The 21131-nt window shown below is 40.6% G+C and overlaps 1 protein-coding gene and 1 long non-coding RNA gene across 5 annotated transcripts in view; one reads left to right on the top strand and one right to left on the bottom strand.

Annotated features, from left to right (window-relative positions):
• The window catches only part of LOC129762440 (GPI inositol-deacylase), a 241825-nt gene that overhangs the window by 80078 nt on the left and 140616 nt on the right, over positions 1-21131 (bottom strand). The gene's annotated exons all lie outside the window — the stretch shown is intronic.
• On the top strand, positions 13061-13586 carry LOC129762444 (uncharacterized). The gene is made up of 2 exons (XR_008740628.1): positions 13061-13119; positions 13177-13586. It is a non-coding gene; the product is annotated as an uncharacterized LOC129762444 (long non-coding RNA).

The raw sequence follows: 21131 nt of genomic DNA, 5'->3' as shown, positions 1-21131 counted from the left end.
AAAACTAAACTATTGTACAGAAATATTATTTTGAATATCAACGAAAAAATATTATTGTTTTCGAATGTGTTCAATCATACTAGTAACAATGATGCACTGTGCGCTAATAAGAGTCAAGCGCTTTCGATTAAATTTGTGGGAATTCAACCATTTAATTCTATCGCTACGACAGTGTGCTCCGTCGGAGTGATACCGCTGAACGGAGCACTGCGCCGAAAAGTATTCATATCGCGCTGGTGTGATCGATGTGCAGTATCACCCTGATGTCGTCTATAGGCGACGCTCGTAGCGAAAAGGTTAACAACGAACTAGATTTGATTTGACTCGTAGCGAAAGGGTTAATAACGAACTAGATTTGATTGAGTATGTGAATATGACTCTGCCGCTAGTGCAGCGAAAACTTACCGTTTGCCGCCGGCCAATATAAAATATATCTTATAGGCTAGCAAGGTACTGTGAATCGAGTTTTTAAAACTGCCGATTATGTTTAAAGGGCGAACACAAAATTATTGCGACACCGAAAATGTCATGATTTTTACCCAATGGTAAAAAAGTTATGCCCTGTTGAATGTGTCGCAATAATTTCGTGTTCGCCCTTTATCAACAGTATACAATGCATTTAACGTGATCTACATAAGACGAAAAACTAAGAGTAGGTTCGGGACGTCCGCATACAATATCGGAGTAAGTCGGCGTGGAAGTTTATATGGAGGTTGAGAACGAATAGTTTGCCTTGCCCGGTTACAACGTGCTCTTCAATGTCGACCACGCGAGGAGAGCAATTACTGTCGAAGATCACACTAAATTCTCACATGTAGAGAAGAACCTAAGTGACAGGTTACATGCACTCCATGTACACAACAGTACATTGTGTTTTGTTTTATTCTTATCTTTCTTTCTTTTTTTCCTGTGCTGATTCGGAAAAACAGTAGAACCCCGATTATCCGCGAGCGGATGATCCACGGTGCGGGTTATCCACGGAAGCGAGTTCCATAGTAAATATATAGGGCTTCCAGGAATTTTCTAAGAGTGACTGGTTCATGCTCTTTTATTTTGGTCATGGTTTTCACATTATTTGACCATTGGTGTACAGTTTAATAATTTCTGTATTGATAAAAAATAGTCTTCATGTCGAAATATTTTTTTTTGTGTTTGCACCTCATTTTTAGTCCTTTATAGCGTTCTTCACGACATTTGTTATGCGCGGTGACTTTGCCAGACTATTTCGCTGTAGTCGGGGCTCTACTGTAGTTTTGAACAGGTTCAACTTCCTCGAAATGGTGAAGTTGGTCGTTGTGGTCGACCAACACTCTAAGGATCTTCAACGTATTTCGGCGAGGGATGTAGTCTTTGTATAGTTGGATCTTAGAGTTGGGACCCACAACACTGAGACAATATCTTTCAAGCAACGCTACCCTTAGAAAAATCCTCCGTCGAAAACTACTAAATACATTTGGTAATGCAAAATTAGTAGAATGTACAAATTTTTTGTACATATTGTCAACAAACCCGCATCCCTACCAGAGATTAGTATATTTTACTCGATAACATTAGTAAGCTTGGATATTGTCATATCTGAAAATTGGTTAGAAAAGCGCGTATTAACCATTTTCATTGTTCCTATAAGGCAATACGGAGGTATAATAAGGATATAATTCTGATACGTGCATTTTCGGCGAGAAAATGTAGCCGATATTGGGCTTCCGAATCATTGTTCTGCTTGACATATGTGTTTATTAGTACGGTCGAAAATGACTATAGATTGGTAGTATTAACCAAAAAATTCGTTATATTTACTAATTATTTCTCTCAGTGTAGCTTTGCATGATAGAACTAAAAATGAAATGAAAATGAATTTGAAGCGAGCAAATAAAAAGGCAAACTAATATTTTCTCACTGTATCCCTTCCATTCGATTGAATAGCCGCACCTTCATTCAAGCTGCTCATCATGCTGTTATTTGAGATTTACGTTTGTTTAGTTTTACTAGTTTTACGATTGAACTAGTGATCAGAGCTCAATTCGTGACAGTGGAATAGTGTCGACATCTGATGGCGACTTCCAATAAGGAGTCATCATTTGAGTCCCAAACTCGTTAATGTAATACCAGGGACAGACATACAGCTGTACTTGCGTTGTAAGAGTACAGCGTTGTACAGGTACTATCGTACCATGACAGACATACTTTGGTTGTACATTGTACCGTATGTCAAACTGACAATCAGAATTTTTCCAATTTTCACCACATATTTCAATGAAAAAGGTTTTTATTTAGCGTCTAAACTATCAAACACAACAAGCAAATTTCCATTCTGAGTTATTAACTCAAGAGAAAGTCAGTGAAAAGAATGTTTGCTAAGTGTTTTGATACGATTTGTTCATGCTACCCACCACTAACCGTCTATGGCGCTGCGCACAGTACAACTGTAGCCATGTACAGCGGTAAAATAGGTCGGTACAGGTACAGCGATTGTACCGAGTTGCTTGCATGGTTCTAGCGCTGTACATGGTGACAGACATACAATTTTCGAAGTACAACGCAAGTACAGCTGTATGTCTGTCATAAGTATAATCTCTATTTGAAGACACGAAGCCAGTTTACAAATGTTAATTAATTACAGTGGAACCTGGATTATCCGCGGAGGCAAAACTCGCAATGAAAAAAATAATTAAAAATCTACAAATGAAACCCACTGCGAGCGCCAACAAGGATAATAATTCTAACTTTGAAAAACTGGCGCATGGTCATTCTATATTCCTTCCTGGAATCTGATTTTGAATGACAGACTCGCTGTTTTATTTTGTTAAGGCAACTGCTCTCTTACAGCCAATGGATCAGGGAGTAATTGTCACTTTGAAGAGGACGTACAGAACCAAGTTGTTGCTTTCAAAACTTGAGGAAGGCTGCGATCTGAAAGTTTTTTGGAAGAACTATACGATTTTGGATAGCATTTACACTTGTAAGGTCTTGGAGAAAGCTCTTGCCGACAATTGACTTAAATACCGAACAAGAAGAGAATGAATGCACACCGACGTCTACTGTTGTTAATCTAGCGAAATGCGTTGCGGGAAGCGAGTATGTCGACGAAAACAACATAGAAGTGTGGACGGAATGTGACGCAAGTGAACCGCCGTATGAACGGTATGACTGATGTGGAAATAAAAAACAAGATAATGGAAGTGGAAGAGATGGAAATAGATCAAAGTGAAAGTGAAGAAGATGAGGTACCTACGCGAATGACACACGATACTGCTAAGCAGCACGTAGAAGGATTGCTGCAATATTTGGAAGAACAAGACTATTGATAAGGAAAATACAGTCCAATATAAGGAGAAGGTATTTTCAGAACAAAAAACTGATTTTTTTAAAAAGACATAACTGGAAAATTTTGTTTTAAAATTCTGTAGTATTTTGTAGTCAATCTATATTTCAATGTTGTAGCATTAAAAAAAAAACCTTTTTTTTCTGTTTGCGCTTCATTTTTAGTCTTTTTCTGCATTATCCGCGATTTTCGTTATCCACGAAGACCTAGCCCGACTATTCCGCGGATAATCGGGGTTCTGATGAATTCAAAAGGTGGAAGGAAGCCACAATGGCGCTAATTTTTTTCAGCTCCGTCCCTCACCCCTCGCCCGATATGCAAAAAAAAATATAATAATTTTGCGAAACAGTGTGAAGAAAATTATCGTTTTCGCATACTTCCCATCAAGTAATATCAACCAAACTCTAATCTCACAAGACATTAAATTTTCATCTGCCGTCGCAATTGAAAAACGTCGGAAAACTCGAGCTAGTGCTCTGAAAGTTCAATTTTCATTTTTAAATTTTCCGCAATGGTTTTGTTTGTATTGGTGAAAGCATTGTTATTTTTTCGACACTGATGCCAGACAACATCATCGAAACAGCTATAAAAACCACTCAATGAAATGTTATTCCTGAGTCATAGCGTTTCATGGCATGAAAATCAATCAAATAAAATTGTGACAACGATGACAACCGTGCCACTTTGATTTATGATCTATGCGACAACTTCAAATTGACAGTTTTGAATACTGGGGAAGCAACTAGAATAGCCAACCCTCCTGCACGGGCAAGCATGCTAGACATATCAATTTGCTCTTTTTCGTTATCTCTGGATTGCACGTGGAAGGTAATCCAAGATCCCCACGGTAGTGACCACCTGCCAATAATTTTATCGATCGCCAATGAATCAGGTTCTCGTGAGTCAGTCGATATTGCGTATGACCTCACGAAAAATATTGACTGGAGAAAATTTGCAGAAATAATATCTGAAGCACTTGTTTCAATGCATGAACTTCCTCCACTCGAAGAGTATAATTTTATATCGAGTTTGATTTACGAAAGCGCACTTCAAGCTCAAAAGAAACGTGTTCCTGCTACCACTTTACGACGTCGTCCTCCATCACTTTGGTGGGACAAGGGGTGTTCAAAGGTCTACCTTGAAAAATCATCCGCTTTCAAAAAATTCCGGAAAACTGGACTAGTGGAATGGTTTCGAAAGCACCAAGCTCTAGAAGCCAAACTAAAAGGTCTGATTAAAGCAAAAAAGCGTGGATATTGGCGAAAGTTCGTCAATGGTTTGTCAAAGGAGACCGCTATGAGCACTCTTTGGAATACGGCTAGGAGAATGCGTGGCTGGAACCATACAAATGAAAGTGAGGAATACTCTGACCGTTGAATTTTCAAATTTGCAAGAAAGGTTTGTCCCGATTCCGTTCCTGCACAAAGCGTCGTACGCGACATTCCGCTCCAATGCGACTATGAGAATTTTTCGATGGTGGAATTCTCAATTGCCCTCCTCTCATGTAACAATTCAGCTCCGGGGTCGGACAAGATTAAATTCAACTTGTTGAAGAATCTTCCCGACTTGGCAAAACAGCGTTTGCTGAACTTGTTCAACAAGTTTCTGGAGCTGAATATTGTCCCGCATGACTGGAGACAAGTGAGAGTGATAGCCATACGGAAACCCAACAAGCCGGCTAGCGATCACAACTCGTATAGGCCGATTGCAATGTTATCCTGTATTCGTAAATTGTTAGAGAAAATGATTCTACTTCGTTTGGACAAGTGGGTCGAAACGAACAATTTGCTGTCAAATACGCAGTTTGGCTTCCGCCGAGGTAAAGGGACAAATGATTGTCTCGCGCTGCTATCTTCTGAAATCCAAATCGCATTTGCTCGCAAAGAACAAATGGCTTCCGTTTTTCTCGATATCAAAGGGGCATTTGATTCAGTTTCCATGGAAATTCTCTCAGATAAACTTCATAATCGTGGACTTTCACCAATTCTGAATAATTTCCTGTACAATTTACTGTCAGAAAAGCACATGTTTTTCAATCATGGCAGCTTGAAATCTTCTCGATACAGTTTTATGGGCCTACCACAAGGCTCCTGCCTAAGCCCCCTCTTGTACAGTTTTTACGTCAATGATATAGATGATTGTCTAACTAGAGACTGCACGCTGAGACAACTTGCAGACGATGGAGTTATTTCCATCACGGGTACTAATCCCGCCGTTCTGCAAAAATCCTTGCAAGATACCCTGAACAATCTGTTCACGTGGGCTCTCAAGCTGGGTATCGAATTCTCTACGGAGAAAACCGAAATGGTCGTTTTTTCTAGGAAGCACGAACCCGCCCAATTCCAGCTTCACCTATCCGGCAAAACGATCAAGCACTCGATGTTTTTCAAATACCTTGGAGTATATTTTGACTCTAAATGTACCTGGGGAATACACATTGCGTATTTGAAACAGAAATGCCAGCAAAGAATCAATTTTCTCCAAACAATAACCGGAACATGGTGGGGTGCCCATCCAGGAGACCTCATTCAGTTATACAAAACAACGATATTATCAGTGTTAGAATATGGCAGTTTTTGCTTCCGATCAGCTGCCAGGATTCATATTCTCAAGCTGGAGAGGATACAATATCGTTGCTTGTGTATAGCCATGGGGTGTTTGCATTCGACACATACGATGAGTCTCGAAGTTTTGGCAGGAGTACCGCTTACTCTTCGGTTCACAGAATTATCCTACAGATTTCTCATCCGTTGCAAGATCATGAATCCATTGGTGATTGATAACTTCGAAAATCTACTCCAACTGATTCCTCAGTCAAGTTTTATGTCTTTATACCATGAGTACCTTACCCACGACGTGCACCCTTCACCAGGCATCTCCAACCAAGTTTGCTTCCATACTTCTGCAATTCCTCTGTCATTTTTGATCTGTCCATGCGACAAAAAATCCATGGAATCCCAGATCATCTACGCTCAGATTTTATTCCGCCGATATTTTCGGCAGAATATGGGGGCATAGTTAGATCTGATAAAATGTTCTTTACTGACGGTTCATTCATAAACGGGTCCACTGGCTTTGGCATCTTCAATGAAAATTCCAGTGCCTCTTTCAAACTCAAAGATCCTTGTTCCGTGTATGTTGCTGAACTGGGTGCGATATACTACGCACTGGGGATCATTGAAACATTGCCCATCGACCACTATTTTATTATTTCAGACAGTCTCAGCTCATTAGAGGCAATCCGCTCAATGAAGGTTGATAAACGCTCATCTTATTTCCTAACAAGAATAAGACAACTATTGAGTGTTTTGGTCGAAAAATTATTCAAGATTACCTTAGCATGGGTTCCCTCTCATTGCTCGATTATGGGAAATGAGAAAGCGGACTCGCTAGCTAAGGTGGGCGCTTTAGAAGGCACTCTTTTTGAAAGGCAAATTGCTTATAATGAATTTTTCCACATTCCTCGTCAGTATACGCTCGTAAGTTGGCAGCGCATGTGGAGTGGAGATGAGTTCGGTCGTTGGTTACACACGATTATCCCTAAGGTCTCGACGAGGGCATGGTTCAAGGGATTGAATGTAGGTCGTGATTTCATTCGCGTGATATCTCGGCTTATGTCCAATCACTACAACCTAAACGCGCATCTCTATCGCATTGGGCTCGCAGCAAACAATCTTTGTGATTGTGGCGATGGCTACCACGACATCGAGCATGTTGTCTGGTCGTGTATCCGGTTCCATGCTGCTCGCTCTCAGCTCTCTAGAGCACTAAGAGCACAAGGCAGGCAATCGGATATCCCCGTCCGGGATATCTTAGGTAGCCGTGATCCTGATCTTCTGCTTCATCTATACCTGTTCCTCAGAAACGCCGATGTCAACGTTTAATGATGTTTCCTTCGTTGTGTCCCCGTTTCATATCCCTCCTATCCGATCGATAAACTTTTACTTAGTCGCGGCAATACATACACACACTCTTTACAGATACACGGGCCAAAGGTTGTGCAGTCCACTGATCATTGAACAAGAGCCAAAGATTGTACCACTCATGACAACTCTACACGAACTGATGATTGCGCCGGCTAGTGACCATTCTATCCTGGAATCCTCTAGTCGAGAAAGACGCACCACGCTAGATATGAGGTACAGACTAGGGGGGCGTTGCTGATTAATGGTCAGCTGCATCCCAATAGGAAGTATCCCGTGTCGGGCACACGTACAGAGCATTGAAGACAGCAACATCCCAATTACGAAAACACTTGTAATACTAACCTCGAGCCAACCGCGAGTAATCGGTTACATATTACTAACATAGATAATAAGAAAAATTGTATTGAACTCCCGGCCCCGTGAGGCTAACGCCATATGAGCCTTTATAAAAATATATATTTTGGAAAAAAAAATTGTTGTTTTTACGTTTAATGGGTTTAGCAACTTTAACATTCGTTGATAAAAATGTATTGCGGAGTTCGGAACACTGCCACGGCTGCGTCTGTTGTTAAAAAGACGTGTGGGTAAGGCCTTGTTCTCACTGCAGCGGAGCGTCAGCGTGGCTTGGGCGGGGCGTGTGACGCTTACGATTAATCGTATGTGTTCTTACCGATGTTTTCACACCAGGCTGACATGTCGTGAGCGTGGTTTTGACGTGTGGCTGGCGTGCAAACGAAAACACTTCACGTCGGCGATATTTGTACTTCTCTGCTTCTCTCTAGCATATGTTTTTTTTTGTAGTTTTTGACATAATTTAAAATTCACCTTCCCAGTTTTTAACCGGATACATCCAACGATGTTGGAATATTGAAATATAAACCAATTTTCATTCTTTCATTCAAAAACACACATTGACAATTTTCATAGAATACGCCGAAGACACGCCGCTGGAACGGTGCAATGTGAGTGAATTAAAACATCGTGGCGAGAAGTGAACACGCCCCGCTCACGTCACATTGACGCCCCGCTGCAGTGAGAACATGGCCTAATGTCGGGGACATAACTAGTGATCCCCGTTTTTGACGTAGGACTACGTCTAACCGGAAGATATAGGGGGTGAAATGGAAATCTAGGCACTGAACAAGTAGGAAAAAATGCAAGATTTGGAACGCTTATAACTCGAGCATTTCTCAATAGATCGCAAAGGTTTTTGCATCAATTGATAGGAAATATATCTACGCATCTATCATAACGAATAACATTTCATTTTTCTTGAGATAAATAATTGAATAATTGTGAAATATCAAGCATTGTCAAAATGCACTATGTGCCCATTTTTGATTGGTCCATTTTGTGCTCCTCAAATCGTACCGACCAAAACGGGCAACCAGAGCAGCAGCGAAATAGAATGAAGCACGATTGGAAAGGAAAAAGAAAAAAATGAACGAAACATTGGTCGCAGTCTCACACATGCGTAATTCTCGAGCCAGCCAGTCAGCTTAAAAATCCCCGCTCCGCTGCCGTAACGATCATTCTTTGTGTGGACACCGACTGGACAACATCGTTGCTGGACGAGCTGGACGGCGAGGGATTGAGTGCCTTTCTCAAGGCAAGAGGGCGGAGGTGGTAGCGCTGGAGTAGAGTAATAGAGTAGAGTAGAGTTTTCAAAGGGCCTTTCTCAAGGCTAGAGACGAATGAACTGCAAAAGTTTAAAGTCTCTATAATACAATACCTTCCTTCCTTCCGTAACGATCATTCTCATCCAAACCGTACACCACATCGGTTCGCATCACAACACATCAACAAACCAACCCAAGCAGCCATGTCCAGACATGGTGAAGGAGGAAAAGTGAAGGGAAAGGCAAAATCCCGCTCGAACCGTGTTGATCTGGAGTTCCCCGCAAGGGTAGCTAGGCCGAGCGCGTTAGTACCAGTGCACCAGTCCACCTAGCCGGCGTTATATAGTTTCGGCCGCCGAAGTGATCGAGTTAGCTGGCAAAGCTGCTCGCGACGATAAGAAAACCCGCATTCAGAACAGAACACATTCGGTTCGGTGGACATCAAGACAACAGGCAGTTGCAGCGAGTGGCGAGTGGCAAACGCAATCGCAAAACGGCAGCTGGTAGCAGAAAAAAAAAGTTTGTTCTGTATACAATCTGCTTTGGTGGCAAATCCAGAACAAGGCGGCATCGAGGGCGTTCGAAATGGTTTTTTTCAAAACCACGAGTATAAAAAGTTTTCTAAATTGGAACCATTCCATAAAACAAGGCGCTTATCAGGGTCATTAAACCTTTCAAAAAAGAATTTACGAAATACAGTTCAATGCTTTCTAAAATAATATCCAAAATAATAATAAAACACAAATTGATTTTTTCATAATTTGTTTGCCAGGATCTGATGAGTATGTGAATTTGGCAGTTGTTCTGAGCTTATTGATAGTTGGGGACTTTCCTGATTATTCAATTTTCACCAATTCTTAAATTGTTTCCAGATTGAAAGTACAGTAATTTACAATTAGTTCAACATTTAGCTAACTGGACGGACATGTAATGCGACATATTTAGTTGGACATTTTTGTAAACATAGAAATCCAAATTATGACCCCACATTGAAAGTCGACACTGTACCACTGTCATCGCAAATGTTCAATTACAGGTTAAAATCGCCTCCAATGCGACACTGAGTGGTGCTTCGGCACGTCGCATTGAATGTAATTTACTGTACAACATGTCACAAAGCTGGATGGAAAAAAAAATTTCCAACTGTGAAAGCTGTGGCAACAAATCGCTAAACAGGAAGGTTTAGCCGAACAAGATGGGGATATCGAGTGATAACAAAACAATAAACTCTTTAGATTGAAGATAATTTTGTTATCCTGAAAAGGACCCTTTTTAGCCTGCATGTGAATCCAACGAGCGAACAAATAGTAATGAATGTATTTTTCTTCTTCTTCTTCTTTGTTTTTAAGAGGCTTTAAACTTTGCAGTTCATTCGCCTCTAGATGTATTTTTTTGCCATCGCTGCCTTTTAACGCTCATTCGTTCGTCTCGTTGGACTCGCCCCTTTGGCTGAGTCTGCCGATTTGTCTCTATCCTGTGAGCGTGTACCGTTAGTGTATAAAACGCGCGGATCCCAAAAAAATATCTCATTTTCATTCAAACCGTAAACCAGTGTGGTTGTACGGCATCGTTTAACATCGCATCGCATCAACGGATTGGTGCCGGAGCACCAGTATACCTAATAGCGGTTATAGAATTTTGGCCGCCGGAGTGCTCGAGTTGGCTTGCAAAGCTGCTCACGACAATAAGAAAACCCGCCTGCAGAACAGAGCCCATTTGGTTCGGTGGCATTAACTAGTTTCAGCGAGTGGCAAACGCAATCGCAAAACGGCAGCAGGTAGAAGAAAGAAAAAGTTTGTTTATACAGACTGCTTTGTTGGCAAAACCAGCCACCGTAACACGGCGCTTTTCAGGGCCATTAAACCATTCAAAGAAGAGTTATTAGAAGTTTTTCACAATACCAATGCATTCTAAAGTGACATAATATGACATATAATATGAACTGAATTATTTTGTTTATGCTTGTTTTTGAACTTATTGGTGGTTGAGGTCTTTTAAATTGATCATTCAGTTTTCACAAACCCATACATGGTCTCCGAATTAAAAGTGGCTCCAAATTACAACACATTGTATGCAGGATGGCATTAACGAATTTTCTCGGTAGCAAGAACTGCTTTCTTTAGTTGATAACTGATGTTGAAAATTGACTGACGTTACATCTGCATTGCATAGAGAAATAACTAAGGAGCAACACGATGAGCTATGTATTTCCTGCTGCTCTGTTCTTATTTTAAAGGACTTTAATCCGAAGGTCATCAGTCCCTGTATTTACTGTTGGTTTTTCAGAACGCTTATAGCTCGTTTATTTCTCGACAGATCGTAGAGTTCGTCTCAGTTCAACCTCAGTTCTTTTTCATTTTTATTTACTTTGTTTGCGGAGACTACACATCTTACATTTCATTCGTCTCCGAAACCACAGCTTAAGGTACGGTAATGTGCTCAATAGTGAAATATATGATAGTGAACGAGCTAATGACCACCTGTGCATTCCCTATCACAGCCATCATTTTGATTGTACGATATGTGTATATGCCGAAAGATGCCCGACAATGAACATTTAATATGTACAAAGCCTTCAGAAAAAAATCAAGAATCAAGTTTGTAAAAAAAAAACGCAAAAACACAACACCAAAGGTTCTTTTCAGAACCCCCAACATGTTCATAAAGAGTAAACAGTAAACTAATCCATTTTCAGGTAGATAGGTAGGAATTCACGTAGGAGAAGAAAATAGAACAATATATTTAAAATATATATTTAGCAAAAGCTGTCCCCTTTGTATAGTCCTACGTCGCTCCGGTTATGTCACCGACATTACCCACCCGTCTTTTTTGAAATTAATCGTTCATCAGCTAATCAAATAATTCTCATCAGTTTATTATTCGATACGACCCACAATCCAGTCGACGAACAAAATATCGACCTAACATTGGTCGAAATGCTGTGACTTCTCCGTCTTGCCTACACCCAGAAAACAGATTACTAAAATATGCCAAATCTTTTGTGAGGCAAACATTAGTAGAATGTACATATTTTCTGTAAATATTAATCAACTGTATGTAAAATCAATGTTAGATGCAATATACATCCCTGCCAATGATTGGTACATTTTACTAAGCGGTATCGGTAACTTTGACGATTGTCATTGCTGGAAACCGTGAAAGAAATGTAAACAGAACATTATTAACCTAATTGTCTAGCTGATAATTGAGTTGAGCGGAACTACTTTTCGATATTGTTTCTCCACAGAAAAAGGTTGAATTTACCCAGACAGGTGAGTGACGTTCTTGAAAATTAATTCAATTTATGTTCTTTAATCAACATTGATACATATTGGACAGCCAAATAATGATCCATGCTCATCTGTTGCGGGAGAAAGTGAAGACATTACTTCAATAATGAGGAATCTGGGTAATTCGAGACACTAAAACGAGCCTAGTTGAGCTCTAATTCCACCGCTATATTGTCGGATTTGGTCAAGGGCAACTTCATAAACTATTTTCCGACGATTGTGATCGGTGGTTCGATCAATTGGATGTTTTCGAAATCGTCAAAACGAAGGTTCCGTTTCCACTGACGCTGCGCTTCAACTCAATTTTGAAAAGGGGCATAGAACTGGCTCTTCGATGTAGTCTATCGTAGCTGTTTGTAGTAACCATTCTGTATTTGTAGCCGAGAATCAAACTCAATTGATGCAGGATCAGATATTGGACGCTGCAATGGCCATGCCTCGAGTTAATGTGCATTGTAATGTGGTTTATACCGCATTTAGATAGTTCAACAAATGACTAAAATTGCATACAATAGTTCAAAAATTACTGTTATACTGGCTGGTTTTACATTTGTTTACTAATGTTATCGCCTAATATGTACGAATAAAGTGCGCTGCACATACAACGTCCCGTCACTGTGATGTCAACGTGAAGGAATGAAATATCAAATATTCTCCCATGGAAATCGTATGGTAACATTCACATACATCATCACCGGAAATTGTGACGTCGGCAGAATAAGTCCAAGAGAATATTTGACGGGACGATGACGGTGATGTTGTATATGTAGCGCACTTAATTCATATCGCAAAAATCAACTAATCATTGGTAATATTTACCCAAAAATCGTCATATATACCAATTTTTCCTAAGAGTGTATAGTTCATTGGTCCAAAATACGGAATAATTAAAAAACCAAATGGTATCACTGGTAGTCCGCTAAACTGTCATCTCAAACAAAAACAAATGGACCATATAACTGGTGATTAAGGAAACTGTTATCGCTTTTTCTTTCATTAATTATTTCATTTTCTTTCAGACTATGATGTGAAAACATCTGGCTTATCTATAGCCATCAATAGAAACTAGCCGGAAGATGATTTCCCCCATTACCAGTCGCCAAACAACAAGAACAACAGTGCAGATTTTCACCGTTGTCACAGGAGCCAACAACATCTGCAATTCCAATCAGCAGTATCCTCCAAACCCATGCCGGGGACAGCAAGAACAGCGGCAACAGCAGAATCGAATCCTCGGGCACAAATGTGTATCAAGGAAATAAAAACTATCAACGCAGGAGGTATTTATCAACGAGCTCAGCTGGACTCGAATCGTCAATCCGGAAACCCCGGATTTAAAAATTTCGCTGTATTGTGGTTATTTGTATATCACAAACACATATTGTTTTGTAATACGTATTTTTTCGAGTAATAAAATGACTAAAATTGATTATGTATTTTCCTTTTAATATTTCATTTCATTTTAATAACAAACCAATGCAAACAAGCAGCAAGCAGTGCTGGAAGCAGCGCTGCAAGCAGGTCGACGCCTTGCACATGTTGGCGAAAAAGTGGCGTCAAGTTGTTCGATGAATGTATATGAATGGTCGATAACTCGATTGCAAGGTGGCAGCATTTGAGGTCGATTGTTGACATTTCATCGACCCGATCTTGGCAGGCAAAACGGAATGTGGGGAATAATCGCCCCAAATATTCGATTAATCGATTAATCGTCACACTGAGAGTAATAATTAGTAAGTCTTATATTTCTCATTTGCTAGAAAGCATTTTGAAATCAAAAAAGTGTTCATTCCGCCTGAAAATCAATTATTTTCTTTTACGCTCACCTAAACTTGTAAACAAAGTTCAATTCGCATTGTCGGCATTGGGCTTCATTTACCAGATTAGGGGAGCGTCAAAGATAATGATTGATTTTCAGGATAAAACTGCAGCGGGCTTATTTTTTTTTTCTCTGGGTTTGTATCGATTAATCGACGTAAATTATTCGTTCGTTCAACAGAGGGTATCCACACGCACTGTAGCATTGTACATAATGACCAGGGATATCATCTGGTGTTCGACTAGCTGTCGAGGGTGGGCGACGGTGAGATGAGGGGACAAGACAAACAAACTAATAACGAAAAAGAAAAACACAAAAGCATTAAATTTTTATACAAGACCGTTTCACAAACATATAGATCAACTGCATATAGCAGATGTCGCGAGTTCCCAACACGTCTCTAACAGGAACATATGGTAGTCTTCCTTGGGCCTCAAGGGCATTCAAAAGGTACTCTCTGGCTGCGTAATTATCCGTACATTGCCAAACTGCGTTATCGATGTCATCGTAACCGTTTTCACACCGACAGACATTGCTTTGAACAAGATTTATTCTGTGGAGATGCACATCTAGCGAGTAGTGGTTGGACATAAGTCTACTCATTACACGTATGAAGTCACGACTTACGTCCAAACCTTTGAACCACGCTCTCGAAGAAACATTTGGAATAATTGAATATAACCACCGCCTAAGACTTCCAGTGTCCCAATCGGATTGCCAAATCAAGAGGGAACTATGACGCAGTAATTGGAAAAATTCATCGTATGGAATCTGTCTATCATACAATTCGCCTTTCTGGGCACCCACCTTTGCGAGAGTGTCCGCCTTCTCATTGCCAGGAATTGAGCAATGAGAGGGGACCCATACAAAGGTTATCTTATAAGATCTTTCGATCAGTGCACTCATCTGCTGCCTCACTTTTATGAGGAAATAAGATGGGTGCCTACTAGTTTTCATCGACTGGAGAGCCTCAAGTGAACTGAGACTATCCGAGAAAATGAAGTAATGGTCTGCAGGCTTGTTGGAGATCATCCCCAATGCGAAGTCGATTGCTGCCAGCTCAGCAACATAAACGGAACAAGGTTCCTGCAGTTTGCGGAAGGCGCTCGAATTTTCATTGAAAACACCGAAGCCAGTGGATCCATTGAGGCGAGACCCATCAGTGAAGTATTTTTTCATGCAATTTCATGCCTGTCGGTAAAAAATACGGGGAATGAAATTTGGTCGAAGCTGATCTGAAATCCCAAGTATTGTTTGTTTCATCAACAGATCGTATTCAATTGAGGAACTGCTGATGGTGAAGTGAGCACGGTCTGGAGTAAACGATGGAAGACAAATATCCGACGAAATATAGTGGTAATAAATTCTCATAAACCGAGATTGTATATTTAGATGAAGAATTTTTTCAAAGTTTTCAATCACAAGTGTCGTGACTTCGCATTTCACCAGTATTCTGAGCGAAAGTTCCCAGAATCGGTTCTGTAGAGGAGTTACTCCTGCCAGAACCTCGAGACTCATGTTATGCGTTGAGTGCATATAGCCGAGAGCTATACGCAGACAATGATATTGAATTCGTTCCAATTTTAGAAGGTGACTTTTAGCTGCTAAGAGAAAGCAGAAAGAGCCATACTCCAGAATAGATAGAATAGTTGTTTTATAAAGCGTTATGAGATCTCCTGGATGAGCTTCCCACCACGTGCCGCAAATCGAGCGGAGAAAGTTGACCCTCTTTTGACATTTTTGCTTCAAATACGTAATGTGGGTATTCCAAGTGCATTTTGAATCAAACCAGACACCAAGGTACTTGAAGGTCAATGATTGGGTAATGCTTTTGCCCAAAAGCTTATGTTGCAATTGGGCTGGGAACCGCTTTCGAGTAAACACTACCAATTCTGTTTTCTGTGGCGAGAATTCGATCCCTAAGTTCCTTGCCCAGGAAGACAAGTTATCTAGGGAATTTTGCAATGATCTTTGCAAGTTTTCGGCATGGGGACCTCTGACGGAAACCACACCATCATCTGCAAGTTGTCTTAGCGTGCATTGTTCTGCCAAACAAAGGTCAATATCTTTCACATAAAAATTATAAAGAAGGGGGCTGAGACATGAGCCGTGGGGTAGATCCATATAACTATTTCTGGAAGTTGTCAGTTGTCCAAGGGTGAAGTTCATTCGCTTTTCTGACAGCAAATTGTACAAGAAGTTATTCAAAATTCCAGAAAGTCCACATCTGCCCAGATTGTCTGACAGAATTTCTATGGAAACCGAATCAAAAGCTCCCTTAATATCCAAACATACTGAAGCCAGTTGCTCCTTGTGCGCAAAGGCCAGTTGAATATCTGTAGAAAGCAACGCTAGACAATCGTTTGTTCCTTTGCTCGTGCGAAACCCAAAGTGTGTACTTGATAGCAAAATATTTGTCTCGATCCACTAATCGAGTCTTCAAAGGATCATTTTTTCCAACAATTTTCTAATGCACGAGAGCATAGCAATCGGACGGTATGAGTTATAATCAGACGCTGGTTTGCCAGGCTTTTGAATTGCTATCACTTTGACCTGTCTCCATTCGGGTGGCACAATATTGTTTTCTAGTAGGGTATTGAATAAGTCTAGCAAGCGTCTTTTCGCGATATCGGGAAGATTTTTTAGAAGAACGAATTTAATCATATCGCTTCCGGATGAAGAGTTGTGCGATGAAAGAAGAGCCATAGAAAATTCCAGCATTGAGAATGGTCTGTCCAGAGATCCACCGACGACCACCGATCCACCGAGACGTTTCTCGAAGAATATGTTGGGCTAGAACTGAGGTTGGACAGACCTTTTTAGCGAAATCGAATATCCATCGGTTGGAGTATTCCTCACTCTCGTTGGTAGATGAGCGGTTACGCATGTTGCGAGCCACCCTCCACAAGGTATGTATTGAGGTTTCACGAGAAAGACCTTCAATGAAATTGCGCCAGTAACCGCGTTTTTTGCTTTAATTAATTGTTTCAGCTGTATTTCAAGCTTCGAATATTCCTCGAAGTGAGTGGATGTTCCATGTCTACGAAAAGCTTTGAAAGCATCAGATTTTTTCAAATACAATTTTGTGCATTTGTCGTCCCAGCCAGGAGTGGCTGGTTTTCTTTTAAACGGAGCACTTGGAACTTTCCTTTGTTGTGCTTCCAATGAGCTTTTATACATCAAATCTACGAAAAATCGATATTCTTCCAATGGTGGAAGTATATCTATTGATTCGACACCAATTGTTACCGCCGTTGCAAATTTTTGCCAGTCGATGTTCCTTGTTAGATCAAATGGAACTCGAATGGTTCAGTGGATTGCGGACTACACTTGATTGATATATTGATTGGCAAGTGATCGCTACCATGGGGATCATTGATGACCTTCCACTGACAATCTAATGATAGCGAGTTTGAGCACAAAGATAGATCGAGTCGGCTTTCCCGAGCCGGAGGTTTTGCAATTCGTGTCACTTCACCAGTGTTCAAGATAGTCAAGTTGAAATCGTCACATAAATCGTAAAAAATAGCCGCCCTAGCGTCATCATAAAGATCGCCCCACCCAGTACCATGGGAGTTCATGTCACCCAGTATTAGAACTGGGGATGAGAGAATCGAGACTAGATTCCAAAGTTGACTACGGCTAATGTTAGTATTTGGAGGAACGTATACTGAAGCTATGCAAAGTTCTTTATTCTTATTGTATTCTTAATTATTCTAATTGTCGCGTGTTATTTGACACGCGACAATTTCGACGTCTGATAGAGCTGGTAGAGGAATTTTATAGAAAGAGTAGCCCTTTTTGATCCCCAAAAGTACTCCTCCATAAGAATCATTTCTATCCAGGCGAATAATGTTAAAATCGTGGAAGTTGAGTTCTGTATCAGAAGAAAGCCATGTTTCAGAAAGGGCGAATATATCACAGTCATAATTTTGAAGTAAAAATTTGAACGAGTCTAGTTTAGACACTAGACTACGGCAGTTCCATTGTAGCACATTGATCATATCTCCTACTACGTTAGGTGAATTATCCATCGAAAGATATGATTGATGCAAGGAGGGGCCATGAAACAGTCAATTGCTTAAGATAAGACTTCAGAGATGGAAGCAAGGCAGAAATAAGGCTTCTAAGGGGGTCTTGAATATTGGGGGTGTTCAATAAAAATCCACAATGTCCGAAAAAGCTATCAATCCCCGATTGGATGCGAATTTTCTGTGAGAAGATCGAGGGGCATCGTTTTTATTTCTCTCTCTTCTGGGTAACGGTGTATAATCCTTACTGCAACCAGGAACTGGCTGAGAAGGAGTCTTCGGATTCGTTTTTTTACCATTACCCTTGGAATTAGACAATCTTCTGAGGATCATTTTAGCTTTCTTGCGGTGCATCATTGGTGAAGAGAGTTTTCTTTTTTGAGAATCATCCTTTGTCGAAGATTCTGGTGCAGCCGTAGTGTGATCCTCATCAGAATCAGAGTCCAATTATTGAGTTGACAAAACCGAAAATTGGTTTCCATCATGAGTGGCTGATGCGACCTTGATCATTTCTGCATAAGTCCGCTTGGAACGTCCTGTGATAGAACGCATCACTTTTTCGGAGTGCTGTTTGTACCTTGGGCACTTCTGTAATGCGTGAGGATTCTCGCCACAGTGGATACATTTTACCACTGTTTGTGTACAAGAATCCTCACTGTGTTTTTCACCACATTTACCGTAGCGGAACTTGTTGCCGCAATGACTGGAAGAATGTCCCAAATTTTTACAGATGGTACAATTGTAGACCCGCGGTACAAACAAGCGCCCTGGAAAAAAAACACTATCTTCTTTCACATAGTTCAGGAGAACACAACCAGCGAAAGTCACCCGAAACGAGTGTGAAGGCTTATAGACTTTTTGGTTGTCTTCCAAAGATGCTGCATGTAGTTGCCTAACATCCAGAATCTTCACAAGCTCACCAATTAGCGAGTTTTATAAAACAACCCGATGCTTTTTTCAATTCTTCAACACTCAGACTCGCAGCGGAGACTACGCCTTCTATCTCCACATCTCGAGAAGGGATGTAAATGTGGTACTCCCTGTCTCGTGGTCAACAATCTTGTTCGCCACATCAAAAGTCGGTGCTTCTACACGCAGTTTGTCCGGTCTCTCTTCACGTATCAAGACATCCGGATACTTACGCAGCAAATCTCTTGAAATGTCAAGAGTTCTCAACGGTTTCCCTTTGGCCCGATAGAAAACAACCCATGGTGCCTTTGAGGACTGTTGGTAATATCGCGTCCGCGCAACAATAGCATCAGCAGACGCCATAACGGTTGCGCAGACGGTGCGCAACCGCCTATGAAAACAAAAAAAAGCTCACACACACGCACACACTCGCGCAAAAACTCAACTTAAAACAAACTTAGACTAAAAACTAACTTAAACTAAAAATTAGCTCAAATAAAAAATCTTCTTGAAAAAAAAACAATAATTTCTTTAAGAAAAAAAATAATAATAAAAACTTTAAAAAAAATTATAGGAGGTTGTGTCCAAGATACGACCGCATTGTTGACGTAGAACTACGCTGTTATTTTATATAAGTCGCTTGTTTATACCTTCGGATATTATTCTATAATGCTGGGAAATTTTAGAAACAACTGCTTAGTAGAATAATCTTTGAAATAATGTTTTCATTGTAGAATCAGTTGACGATAATTGATTGATGATTCATTCTTGCCCTCGCAAAACAATCGTATGTCGCAATTTATTTCATGTCAATGCATTGAAAATTTACCTCGAAGGCTATTCCGGTGGCCTTTTTCGAAATTGACATAGATTCGGCTACAGTCGATTATATACATGTTGCACTAGCGCCATTATTCCATATCTCATAACTACATCAATATATCTTTGGCACCGCATGTAAACAACAACAATGACAACACTTGCAAGTATCAAATATCATGCTACATGTTATTTAGTATTGCCTCAAAGGAATCGCACCTCTAGATATCGTTCGTACAAACTAAGCGTAAACCAAGCGCCAAACAAGCGTTCACCATAGCATGCATACAGAGCCATACATTGGTGGCTTGAAACTACTAGTAATATAAACATTTCTCATCATTTTGCGCTATTCTCAAAAGAAACGCTTCTGTTAATATTACTGGCCTCGAAAAGAGTTGCATTACTTTCTTATGCTCGAGATAAGCGCAGCTGTCTCCCTTAGTGGAGGAAGTTTTGCTACTGGCAAGCAAAACCTAATCACATACAAAATTCCAGAACATTTACTTTCTTGATGACTAAACAAGAGAAATAAACTCTCTTTGTTAATAACTACCTCGAAAACAGTAGCAATGCTTCATTATGATCAACATTAGCGCAAATGCAACCCTAGTTGAAGGCAGTTTTGCGACTGGTACGCGAACCCAAATAACTTATAACATTCCAGTAACATAATCAAGATGCTTAGTATTCCCAAATAATTTTTTGGTGCACAAGCTTAACGTCTGCTTCGCCATAACGTCAGTTTAATGCGTTGATGCATTCTCAAAGGCACAAACGAAGCCCTTATGATGACGGAAAATAAACAATGTTAACTGCTTGAAAAAAGAACGAATTATGCCACACAGCTTGTACTCTTCTGTAACACCCATCGATGCGAATTCGCTGATGAGTTTGTCAAGAGCGACCGCCTTCACCACCAGCGGGGGGAGCTTAATTTTGGTTGCTGCCTGGGCGTTTACATTTTCGACCGACGCGCCGAAATCGCCTACTTCGCTGTTGTTTGGTGCGGTGTCACATTCGCGAAGGCTCGGTTCAGTGCGAGCGCTTTTCACTACACCAACACCGCGTGCATCATTAGATGACGCTTACCTCGAAATTTTATTGCCCCTGGCAATGCGTTCGTTTTTTGCAGGGCTCGAGCCTGCCTTTCTCTTCTTGCTCATCGCACACTACGCGAAGCGTCCAATTTATGACACACACACAATTTATGAAGAACACACGATACGTATAACGCGAAAAACGAACAGAAAAATCAAACGACGATTTCCAAGTTGGATTACCACTGGTGGGGTCCAATCTTAGATCGAAGCGCAGCGAAAGCAAAGTGAACTGGATTACTAAACAGTCCGATGCCGAATGAAAGTTTGCCTCAGCGAGATCCACTGTTTATACT

Source organism: Toxorhynchites rutilus, chromosome 1, assembly GCF_029784135.1.
Source record: "Toxorhynchites rutilus septentrionalis strain SRP chromosome 1, ASM2978413v1, whole genome shotgun sequence".
In the NCBI taxonomy this organism is placed as follows: domain Eukaryota; kingdom Metazoa; phylum Arthropoda; class Insecta; order Diptera; family Culicidae; genus Toxorhynchites; species Toxorhynchites rutilus.
The sequence above is the reverse complement of the archived record's forward strand: the minus strand, read 5'-3'. Positions and strand labels throughout refer to the sequence as shown.